Consider the following 12,641-nt stretch of genomic DNA (forward strand, 5'->3'; position numbering starts at 1 on the left):
TCCCACCTTCCCACTGTCGCGCCGCTCTCCACAGGCGGCGCTGAGCAGTGCGGCACCGCTGCTGCTTAGTGGCGCCACCTGTTCACTGCATGGAGCCTATGAGCCATTGCACTGACGGTTCAATTCGTCGGCCAACATCTGTTGGAGCTCCGGCAGCCGCCCTTCACTCGATGGCTACTTAAACTAAAAACCGAGAAATTGTAAGCTAGGATTGTAAAGGCTCGAGCAGTTAACGACCCTCGAAAATGAAAGTAACTGGTTACATCTAATCGTTTACTGTGAAAAAAAAAGTAATTGAATTACAGCCAAACGCTACCGAGCAAAATAAGTAATCGAACAATTAAGAACCAGAAAAAGTGATTCATTACAACTTTCAATTAAATGTAATTCAATACATAGATTTCTGGTTTGGAAATGTTGGTACTAGGCTCATTGGTATTTCTGTCATGGAATAATCAAAATGGCAGAGAGATTAAGAGGCAACTGCATTCGGGAATACGGCAGTGTAACATGAATATTTTTCTAAGTCTGCGCACTTATAGAGTTAAATTTTTTTTCGCAAATATCTAGGCAAATTTTTTCTGACGTAGTTGAAATCAGCTTTCAACCCACTTCAAGTAAACTTATTCAATTTATCCAGTATACTGAGGTGTTCCTAATTTCACTAAAATAGGCGATATGCATTTCATGCCATCCATTCTGTTCTGGATGGTGTGTTGGAATGCAAAAGCAACATAAGGACGCCTTTGACTGCTGGAAGGAGTTATATCTATTGGAACGGCGTGACTACACTTGAAGTAGGTCTGGTTTGTATTCTTCTGTGGTTGCATGTTCTCGTGGTTTTAAAAGTTGAAAGGTTTTTGTTACCTTGGCTGTGTGCAATTAGAAACTGTACCAGCAGCGTTATTCAAGAAATTTGCTGCTGGAAAAGGATGTATTCGAACACCGGATCCACCGAATGTTTTCGAGAAGACTGAAAATAGGCGCGCTTTTGAGCTGGCACTACACGTACTATACGTATTGAGTTTAGTACGCGTATTACAGAGTTCGAGAAACAGCCAACATACGCTACATATAAAAATTTGATGTTTAGCTTTAGCTGCTAGATATCGGGCATAGTTCGCTTTGAATTTCACTTCGTTATAACACTGTTACACTGATGAGCGTATATGCATCTTTAAGAATGTGCCCAATATTGCGAACTAATACTGACGAAGCTTGCTCATAAACGAAAGGTGTAAATGGGGGAAAACAAGTTAAACAGAACACTCAACTTAGGATGCTTCTCTAGAGTAGGTAACTTGGCGATCTGCAGCTGGAGAATAAAGAACCGAGTGCGAAAAAACTCAGAAACGGACAGGTGAAACGGGACTGAGGCACCTGTTTATGTCTTCCCCAGTTTTGTTGTTCAAGGGTTCATTATGGTTTTTATATAAAGCGAACATTTCAGGCAAAGTTTATTGTACGAATATGGCGCAAATCACAAGAACGAGACACGCGAAAAAGAGGTATAAGGGCGACTTCTATTTATAGAAAGGCAGAGAGGTCAGCCCGAGCTTATGTGCTCTAAAGGGCTACTCGACGCTGAGGAAGGGGAAAAGAAAACGAAAGAGGAAACAAGTTCCACCTTTGAACTAACATTATCATAAAATGACGCGCCACTTATAACCGCATCTACTCGTGACAGTGCCCACGACATAAGCAACTCTTATAGCTGCAACAAAATCACCGTTCGTTCTGTTCCTTGTGCTTATCTTGCGACACATTCACGATGCTGAAAGTTCACGGAATTATCCAGCCAGATTTGCCCCAATAAATGGTGCACTCATCATAATAAATGCCGCACCCCTGCGCCGCTGCGTGTAAGTTCAACAACCGTTAGTGGAGCTAGTAAAGCAATGCTCTTGCCGTTGAGGCTTGTGTCAGCGTACAACAGTCGCTTCCGGTGAAACGGTGTCCATACTGATTCGGTATCGAAGTTGCGTCTCGCTCAGACAATGGACGAGGCCGTACCTGAGACATTTCAGATGTGAAAAGGAGCGAGCTGCAAGACTTGTCATAAGTGCGCCTTCGTGCGCCTGAGGCATAATCATTTAACCTACATGTGCTGCTGATGGTCATGCAGGAATAGCGCAGTTCTGCGTAATGAGCGGTAGCACTTGCCTTACTGAATTATACTCTGCTGTGCTGAGGAAGGACAGCCTTTTCGCAATGTTCCGTTGAGGCGGTTGGTGAGAATGCACTTGCAATATTGCCCTAACGCTACCTTTACACGAATAGTCATGTGTGAACTGTACGTTGGAGACTTTGCGTGAGATATGAGGAAAGTGTAAGTGATACCAAACGTCGTTGATTGCAAGATGAGCGTTCGCACAAAGATTGTGGTCGTTACGAGAAGAAACCATGGAATTCGTTTCAAAAGAGCATATACTTTATAGAAGAGAAAAGCACAAGAAAAATTTACATTTTTCAGGGCAAAAATAGCTTGTTCCGTTTTTATTCAAAGGTATATTAACCTTCTGCAATAGAGAGAGAGATGAAGGGGAAAGGCAGGGAGGGTTAACCAGATATTAGTTTCCGGTCTGCTACCCCTACAATGTGGTTTGCAGATAAGGGTTAGAAAGAGTAAATTCCACCAGGTCCTGGTGCTGATGTACGTCCCCACAAAGCTAATGCTGCCTTAAGTTCGTGGATTGAGAATGGTAGATACATGCCGTGATCACGTGGTGTCGGACAACTACTCGAAGGCGATGGAATGTTGGGAGCTGTGAGTTGGCCGGATAATCTGGCGCAGAACTCCTTTGCCATGTCAATCTCCGGTCTCTTTTGAGAGAGGGCTAGAACCTTGAATGGGAACTGCTGTACGGGGAGGGAGTGTCCGGAGACCTCGCACCGTTCTCCGTAGTTGCGGTAAAGGCTTGCGTAAATCTAGCGACTCACAGAAGGCCGTCCAACGGTGCGATTCGAGCTTGTCTAACCGGCACTGGATCTTCTTTTACGTGCGTCTGTCGGTCCATAAATCGTCCATTGCCTTCGTGCAACTTTCCACAAAGTTTGACCGAAGCCGTTCTGACAAAAAAAAAAGAACACACACACAAAAAAACCACAAGAGTATACGCCCTAACGTTATAACATGAGCTATGTTGTACCAAAGATTGCGCACAATATAGCTGACAACACAGCAAGACTGCATTGTTATAATATTTTTCCTCTTTATTCGTTACGGTACGACCAGGACCTACAGCATTGTTTTATTGAGATCGTTTTAAGTAACCTGTTATCGCTTTGTCATCACAGCTTTAAAAGAGCGACGAGAAAACAGTTATAACACGCCTAATGACATCGAATCATAATATAATCAAGGTGTAATGGACGAGCGGCGATCAGGTTGAAAAGAAGCAAGCGAAAAAAAAAAGAATGTCAGCAGCTGTGTCTAGACGACATATATTCAGAAACCTGATGTTAGGTTCAATTAAAGAGTAAAATGCGCGAGATAAGCCTGAAAGACATTGTGCCCGAGGCACTACTGTTGGTTCAGGGACGAACAACCGACGAGAAACCGACAAACGAATACTTTCCTTTTCTTTTTCTGTTCATGAGACTCGATGATAGCGTCTGAGTGAACAAGAGAATGTGTCTACAGGGCCGAAACTTGGTGCGTATTTTGCTGTAGAAACAAAGAACCATTGCTGGCCGCAGACAATGTGGGAAAGTTGCATTCTCTCCTCATGTATTATATTGCGTCCGCGATTTACAGAGCTTGTGCAACAGTCTGGAGATGCACTTTCTTGTGTATTTCTGACTAGGAGCTGTCGTTACTGCCTTTTCCCGACGTCGTGAAAGCAAGCCTTCTGAGAAGCAAGCCAACGAAGAGATGAAAGGACGCTTACAACGATGTCACCTTTCTATCTCTTCTGTATGAGATTGCGGAACTTTCATAAAAACAGGACAGCATGCAGAAAAACGATGCTAAGTGCTGTATGCTTCAGCATGCGTCTATTGCGTTGCCGAGGCTTCTCATTTTCGTTGTCTGGGCCTGCATCGGCGAAAAAGTCGGTGGCGAGATGCAGCTGTCATCATCGCCGTCATTGCCGTTGAGCTGGGACATCTGAAATCATCCACTTTTATATTGCCAAGTATTTTGCGCGCGTACAATAGCGGCACAATTGCGTACGGCGCAGAAACTGCAGCGTTCGAGTTGCAATCTGCCTACTTCTGTAGCTTTGGTGGCGCTGCATGGAAGACAAAGGGCAGCGCCCTTTTTGGCTAGTGGTTAGAAAGGGGTTCTGGTTCTGGTTAGAAAGGGCAGTGCCCTATGGCGGTTACTGATGACGTCCAAGTTTAGCAAAGCGAACGATGCGCTGTTGCTAAGCAAAGTTACGAAAGTCATCACTGCAAACAGATATTGCGCTTCTAAGAAACGAAAGACCGCGTAGAAACAGATAGTGTGTTGTCGTTGGACTAGGCCATGCGTCATATTTCGCACGAAGGAAAGGCGGGCAGCAAACAAGGCAAACAATAACAAAAAGGAAAAGAAGACAGGAGATTGTGTTCATTTCTTCTTGTACCTATACCAGTTTTTCAGTATTTTTTATTCTCTTCCGGATCATATCTAGTTGGCAATGGTAGGACGAGAAAGTAAAAAGAGGAGGCAGAGATGTTAACCAGAAGTGCTCCTGGTTGGCTACTCTACTTTGGCGGACGGGAGAGAGGAAGTAGAACGATAAGATAGAGAGAGGGAGGGTAGGGGGAGGAAGGCTTCGGTGAGCTCGCACACCCACGCGAAGGGCCTGAGCGAGTCAAAGACGTTCACATAGGTCAGTCGCCCTCAAAAAAGACAAAAGTGCCTTCTTAGCTTTGTAGGTCGACGAGCGATGAGGATGGTTCTAGGCGTTAGGTTCGTTTGTTATTGACTGTTTGTCACTGAATGAGCCGACAAGAAAAATTAGCATAGGGAATTAGCTCAACAACTTACAGGACTTAAGGAAAGAAGCAAGATAGCGCTTAGGTTATGCCTTTATCACCTCAAGCCTGGCGTCGTGCTTTCCAAAACGACCGAAGACAAGGATCAGCTGCATTGTATTGCTACTGCTGCTTTATATACATCCAGTTCGTAAAATATCCATGTCTGTCGTTGATTTTGGGCTGTACAAAAGCTCCTTCTGAATTAAAATTTTTGTTCTTTTCTTTTTCTGATAATGAAAGGCTAAATTGGAGATATCGTTTACTAATGCCTAATGTTCAAATATTAAACTATATTTTACACACTCTGGTTAAGTAGTTGCCTAAGTAGCAACGATAGAGAGTTTTAGCGCGTCTAGTATTCCGCTAAACGCAGGCGTCTGGGAGTTTTACAGGATGGGCGAAGGCGCAAACATGAGTGGCCTGCCCGGTGCTTCCCCCTGGTCACAGTGAACTAGAAGGCTTTCCAGTGGCGCACGCGGCTTCCTGGGAGCGGGCCTTTTAGCGTGGAATAATGCGGCGGCGCTGGCGTAGACCACTCTTGACAAATGCTGCCGGCCGCACTGCAGCCTGCAGCGGTGCAGCATTACACTGAATGGGGTTTCTTACGACAAACTCGCTAGCCGGCACTTCACAAGGAGACAAAGAAACGTTCATATACGCACACAGAACGAAGAAACGTTGGCGTATCCCATGTATCAATACGACGCTAGGAACAAAAACGGGGCGCGTTGGTTTAGCGAGTTCACTGTACTGCAGCTATAGCTGCTCAGCGGTTCGTAAGGAATGCACATCCGCACGGACGCGCTCGTTAATGGGAGGTGCCTGAAGTATATTTAAAACAGCTTGGCTGATTACTTCAGTGCTATACGCAAATGGAGCTGTTAAAGTAACCAGTACCGCTATCTGATTGTGAGCGCACTCGGAGGCGCGTCACGTTTAAATGCGCGGGTGGTCATTGCCGTGCTCCCATCAGACATTCTATCATATTTTTTTACACCCGTCTTTTTTTTCACGTTTTCTGTGCTCTGTGCAATATGACTGAATACATGCACACTGTACCATCTCTTTATTTCATCAGTTCCGTGCACGCAACTGGCCGGGCTGACGTGCAAAACACTGTTCGATCAAAATATTTTAGCATCGCTTTAAATTTACATGTACACATGTTAAAAACTGCAGCTCACTTCCCTGTATACTGAGTAGGCAGCGATTACATGATCGCTCTTTCTCTGCCAGCTTTTACTTGCTGCTAGTTTGCTGTCACCGTTGCCCTGATATGACAACTTGTCGCAGACGCGACGAGATAGACTAGTTTTGAATACATAATTACTTTTGCCAATACAGTACTCGAATGTTTAGGGAGCCCACTCTACCTTGGGTTGATGGGTGGCATTGAAGAAATACAACACTCTACTCAACACATTTTCTTTCCATTTCTCCCAGCATGCGTTCATCATACGTGGGAAGAAAATCACATGTTATTTATTCGCATTGTTCAAACAGTTTCTTATTCGCACATTAATTCAAAAAATAACACAGTACATTAGAATAGGCACAAGAATGACAGCATACATTTATGGCACCGCAGTAATTTATGGTTGACCTAACTTCAGTTCCTGCCATGCACTTGGTTTCTCATCATGACACTTATTCAGACCCTTGATGTAGAAATGCATTTGTGTGACGACGTAAGAACCGATCAGCTTCACAGTTAATACCTTGCAATGTTCAAAACAACCAACACCGCCAATGCTGCTCCTGTTGATGACTGCCATAACATCCATAATTCTGTCCATAAAGCAGCCAGTGAAAATGTCCAAGTTTACTGATAAACACGAAAAGCTTCAGTGAAAAGTAGAGACGACCAGCCAAGTCACAAGATTTCGTGAAAACGGCAGCACTTAAGCACTTTCCATTTGAAGCAAGCAGCAGAAGCTGGTTCACGCATGCACTACATGCAAGCGACATTGCAGCCCTGTGTTCTCACCTTATCGACCCGACAGCCCACGTATATTTTGTCACAAACCCGTCTCCGCTTTTTCTTCCTTCATTTTTTGCCCAGTGACTGACTTGAAAAGCAGTTTTTAACGCGAAAGCCTTATATGGCTCATGAGGCGGCAAATCCGGCGTATTTGTAGGCGTTGGCGTGACGACCGATGCTTTAAAAAGTCATCGAACCCTCGAACTTTGGTGGGAGTTGGACCCGCGACCTTTGGGGTTAATTAAGGTGAAGTTAGTTCCTGGGTCCTGAGTTAGTCTCAAGTCCTGTGACATCATCCTTTCTAGCGGGGTGATCTGCTGCTCTGAGAAAGAAAGACATGTAGGCTGTCGTAAGAATTTTCGCGTGCATTATTATAGACGGAACAAGACGACACCCATGTGTATACAGGACTTCTTTGTTGGCAACGTCCGAACATGAGGGGCCTTTAAAGGCCACTCACATTTCTTATATTTGTTCTGGTATATAGTGTAATTATCTGAGGCCACAAATAATGTACTGTACGCGTCAGAAATTGATGGTTTGAGCATTGGCAAACGTAATATTGGCCAAGTACATAAAGTGCGCATCTTATTTAGGATGTTACGTTTCATACATCAGGCATTTTTACTGATGTACATTTACTAGATATAATATATTTCGTTACTTTTTTTACTTGGTGCGAGTGTGTGCTGGCGGGGGGAGGGGGGGGGTGGGGTCTTTAAAGTACTTATGGGCAGGACATGCTAGCACACCCAACATAGAAAACAGTGAATACTCAAAATGAAAGTTGTGCCTAAAGTAAGTAGTGAATGGGCGTTACTGCGAATCAAAAGTCATTCAATGCGAGAATAATTTAATGCTATTATTATGTTTACATCTATTTTGCCTTCCATGCTTTACTATATCAAAATCGCTGTTTGAGAGCTGTCGAACCTTCTGTGGAATTTTACAAAACATTAGTGTTCGAAGCAATTGAACGCGTTATCCATAACCAATGCCAATTTTTATGGCTATGTAGTTTTTGCGAAAACAAGTGACGACTGTGCTCAATATTAGGAAGACCGCTGACGTCACTCACCGACGGTGGGCCGAAAGGAGGTTGGAGGAACGGACGAACATGCTTACCTGTAAAAGAGGAAAAACAGATAAAAGCAACGGGCTTCACACTTATTTAAGGCTTTTACAAAATGACAATTATACTTGATTACAAAAACGGCGCCGAATAAAACAACACACGAAGAAGGGAAACACGAAACACGAAACACGAAGAAGGGAAATGCATCGAATTATACACATTCGATGCATTTTGGTGCTAACAAAAACAGCACTGATGAAATATGACGTATCAGGAAGCAGACAACATGTATGTGTAGGGCCTTCCGTGTCTTCAGCTAATGCAGGGGATCAGATAAGTTCACTCTATAAGAATAGCGAAAATGCGGAAATGTGGGCTTGCGTCAATATACCTGCTTTTCCCTCCAAATATGGTCACACGACATCAGCGTTGCCGGTCAGCATATATTATCCACGCATGTTTTTGCATTGTGTTGTTCGCGTCCTCACCGAACCTTTACACACTTATTATCTGTGCATGGATGTTAACACCAAACAGCAATCATATCTTATACGATCAACATAAGAGGAGGAGATCACCGTAAGACATGTCACTGTCGCGATTGACTTAAACTCGTTCTTTGTGAAAACAATTATAGGCTTGCCAGTCACAATATAACCTAGGGACTCCAGCACATACATTCTTTGTTGGTACGAATTTCTCAAATTATTAACAAGCCCAAACAGAAGCTTGGCTTGACTGGGACATGTCTGAATAAGATGATGGATTGGTGACAAATTTTTAAACATATATTTATATGATGTTATGTAGCTATGTGTACATAATTTGTAGCGTGGCATGTAAAGTTGTGTAACCACAGCCCACTCGGCTATAAAACTGTCAACTATGTGTTTTCATGGACAACTTATGCTTATCGACGCAAAGAACTATGCATGCTTATATATTTTTGGGCATATTTAGTGCATGTTCCTGTACAACAGTAGTAAATAGTTGCATGGGCTTATGTGGAGAACTTTGTGTTCGTGCAGTTTGAGTATATGCAGTGTTCTTCAGTGAGTTTCGGGATCTTACTTTGTTTGCCGTGCAAGAAAGAGCTGCGAGTGTCGGCTGAATGCGCCAACGTCCCCTATAATATAATGTGATATTTATGTAATTTTTGACACCTACGTTATGACAGAAATTCCACGTAGTCACATCGAAGCATTACGTGGATGTACTAACATGGGTGTCGTAGGATGATGCGATACCCAACGTCCCTAGATGGCGTCACTGAAGTTTATTCAAGCACGGCACAAGCCCAGTGGCACATATCGTGCGACACATACCGTGTGGCAGCCAGAAGCACATACTCAGTAACACGTGCGCCAGTGACACATACCCAAGCTGGCGTAAAAAGAGTTCATTGAAGAGTGGCATACACACAGTGGAACATACGCAGTGGCCCCATGGGCAATTTCCTGATGACAAAATCGCACATAGCAGTGATAGATCGGCCTACATTTTTCGACGGCGCTATATTGTATAACGGCCCACGAAAGCGGCGAGATAGCGGCCAGATACCCGTGACAGAAAACCGGTTTCCACGCGTCAAGAATAATTAGAGTTAAAAAAGGAGAGACATAACTCAACTCTCTTATAGGGAACCACCTGAAACAGAGCGAAATATAGCCTTTTCGAGCATAGCGGTAAATTTTACATGAAAGGACGCACCAATAAAACCCGCGGCCCTACCAAGACTTCTGATGCTGTGTAAAAAAAATTACCGACGATTACGTTACTTCTTAATGCGAAATTTGAGCGCAGCAAAATAGCCACCGCACAGGGCGAACGGCAGCGGCACTTTCGGCTCGGGCGGTGCACATATACAGATCCGCCGCCACCGATCTGGCTCTCTGATTGCCACCGCACAGGGGTTGCATTGGAGGAGGAGCGAAGAAAGGAATTAAGTTCGAGCCGGCGCTTTGACAACCGGAGACTCGCAGGAAGAGGGGGGAGGGGGGCGGCGTGTACACCCAGCGGCAAACGATGTGGGCAGAAGCGCGCGCAGCAAGCGGACAACACGATAAAGGGAGGAGGGAAGAGATAGCAGCGACTGACTGATGCCGCTGACGCCGATAGTGAGTCAACCCCAGCTGCGGAGTTGGTTTCAGGGACAACGCCGCCGATGCCGACACAAACAATATGATACCCTCGCTTCCGCAGCGCTAAGAACCAGGTCTAGCCGTGGGAAGGTGGTCACGTATTCGTCGACGTGCCGGGGCCTACGTGAAATAACTGGCGCGTCGGCAACTGAAGAGCACCGTATCCGCCACAAGAACAGGGGGGGCGGGGGACCCTTTCCTCCTCTTTCTGCATGGCGGCGACGGTGTTCTATGCAGTCACGTTATCTTGACTCTCTAGCGGCGTCAGCGGCATCCAGCGGTATCAGTCGGTCGCTGCTAGCGCTGGGGGGATGAAAGGGGGGCGGAGCTGGTTACGAGGCCGACGACAACGCCGACGACGACGCGAAACCCAGGAACGGACGCCAAAGAGCTGCGCTCTAAAAAGGAGTAGTTTCTTCTGAAAGGCGAAGCATCCATTACGATAGCAAATTAGTAGACAGTTATACGAAGAAAGTGTTATCGTCCGTATACACTTGTAAATATTCGTGTATGTGTTGAATTAACAACCATGGCGTCAGCGCGCGCACGGAAACATGAACGCATCACACTCGATGACCGCGGACACTCACTGTCAAAACGGTGGCGTGAGGAAGCGCAGCAGCAGCAGCGAGTGAATTTCGTGCTCGCTATCGCTTTAAAGCATACTGAGCAGCCAGAAAACCGCACGTACAAAGGTATGAGCCGTCGGCGCACCTAGACTCTGCCTTCAACGGAGAGCGCTTTCAAAATACAGCCCGCACGACGGCGCGCAGCCGCGCATACGCAGTTACTGCCAGAGTACAACGCCGCCTCTCTCTTCCTCCCCTTTTCCTCGGTGCCTCCTCTCCACCCGTGCCTCCCTTGCGACGGAAAACGGCGCGCTTCCTCCCTGCCTTCCTCATTTCCACACGCGAGATTTAGCCAGGATTGTCGGTTCCCCGCGCACGCTTTCACTCGTAATACAGCATACGGCACGCGGCGACGGTGTTATCGCCCTTGGACTTCGCATAGAGCATCACGGCGACGCAACGCCGACGACAACGGCAAAAATGCGCCTGGAATGACCATATATTTGCTATCGAAATACAATGGCGATGCAAATTCTCCCAGGTGACCGAATTGTGGGGTTTCACGTGCCGAAACCACGATCTGATTAGGAGGCACGCCGCAGTGGGGGACTCCGAAGAAATTAGGACCACCACGGGTTCTTTAACGTGCTCCTAAATGTAAGTACACAAGTGTGTTCGTATTTCGCCCCCATCAAAATGCGGCCGCTGTGGCCGTGATTTGATCCCGCGACCTCGTGTTTCGCAGCCTAACACCATAGCCACGAAGCAACCACGAAGGGTTAGATGCTGGCAGAATTTTGATGGTAGTGGATAGAAAAATATTTGCGCGGAACCGAAGCTTATGGAATGTTTATCGTTGTTAATGCGATTAGAATTGAAGTGGTGGTGCACGTGTAATTAGGCGGTAGGGGAATCATTCTTGATAATAACCGTTAATATTCGTTTAATATTATGCAATTATCCAACTCGTATATGTTGTAAAAATGGCGGGAGGTGAAGATTGATATGTCAGATATGCACGAGTGATGAGGACACATGCAATTGGATAAACACGACATGGAGGCTGCACTCGGACTACTTATCAGGTACCGTCACTGTTTTCTTATTCCGTGATCCACTTAAAGGTCAATGATAGAGAACTCAAAGAGCCAACTCACAAACACGTCTCGTATCAACATCTTACTGCAGCCTAGTTACTCTCTTGCGCTCCCTTCTGGTCTTGATCTAGTACACATAAGCATCCAAGATAATGGCCGCATGGATAACCGTCGCCATAGTATATTGGGTAGTGCAACGCACGCGTAATGAGGAGATTCTGGGTTCGAATCTCACCGGCGGCGAGATATATTTTCGTCCAAATTCGTTTGTGTTTTCATTATTACTTGCGATGTTTAAATTAAACCCCAACTATTTGGCCCAACACTTTCCTTGGCTTCATAGCCTGCTGGCTCTACAAGTCTGACAATCTGACAATCTGACACACACACACACACACACACACACACACACACACACACACACACACACACACACACACACACGCACACGCACACACGCACGCACGCACGCACGCACACACACACACAAACACACGTACGCCCACAGGCACACGAAAAGTCTAGCACAGGAGTACGAAACTAAAAAAATGCCGCAAATTTCCGGTAAGTAGAGAAAGATCAAGACATATCCTAAAAGGGTAAAAAAAGCCTAACCAAACACACGCGACATAAACAGAAAAGAAGTATCTGGATACGTGTGATTCGCAGCCGTACTTTAGTTCGTGCTTTAACATTACCTCAAAGTTAAGCGAAAGGACACTTTGTGTGCAATTATTAAGTCATAATTTTGGAAAGACCGAACTATAGCCAAAGCGAAAATGGTGATGAGTTAAAATGCTTCAGTTTATACCT

General features: G+C 45.4%; 1 protein-coding gene across 1 annotated transcript in view; it reads right to left on the reverse strand.

The window, feature by feature from the left end:
• The window catches only part of LOC135913340 (uncharacterized), a 298,144-nt gene that overhangs the window by 277,781 nt on the left and 7,722 nt on the right, over positions 1-12,641 (reverse strand). The window contains exon 2 of the mRNA XM_065445931.2: positions 8,025-8,071. The gene's annotated coding sequence lies outside the window, so the exon portion shown is untranslated. The remainder of the gene's footprint in view (positions 1-8,024; positions 8,072-12,641) is intronic.

This window comes from Dermacentor albipictus, chromosome 4 (assembly GCF_038994185.2).
Source record: "Dermacentor albipictus isolate Rhodes 1998 colony chromosome 4, USDA_Dalb.pri_finalv2, whole genome shotgun sequence".
In the NCBI taxonomy this organism is placed as follows: Eukaryota; Metazoa; Arthropoda; class Arachnida; order Ixodida; family Ixodidae; genus Dermacentor; species Dermacentor albipictus.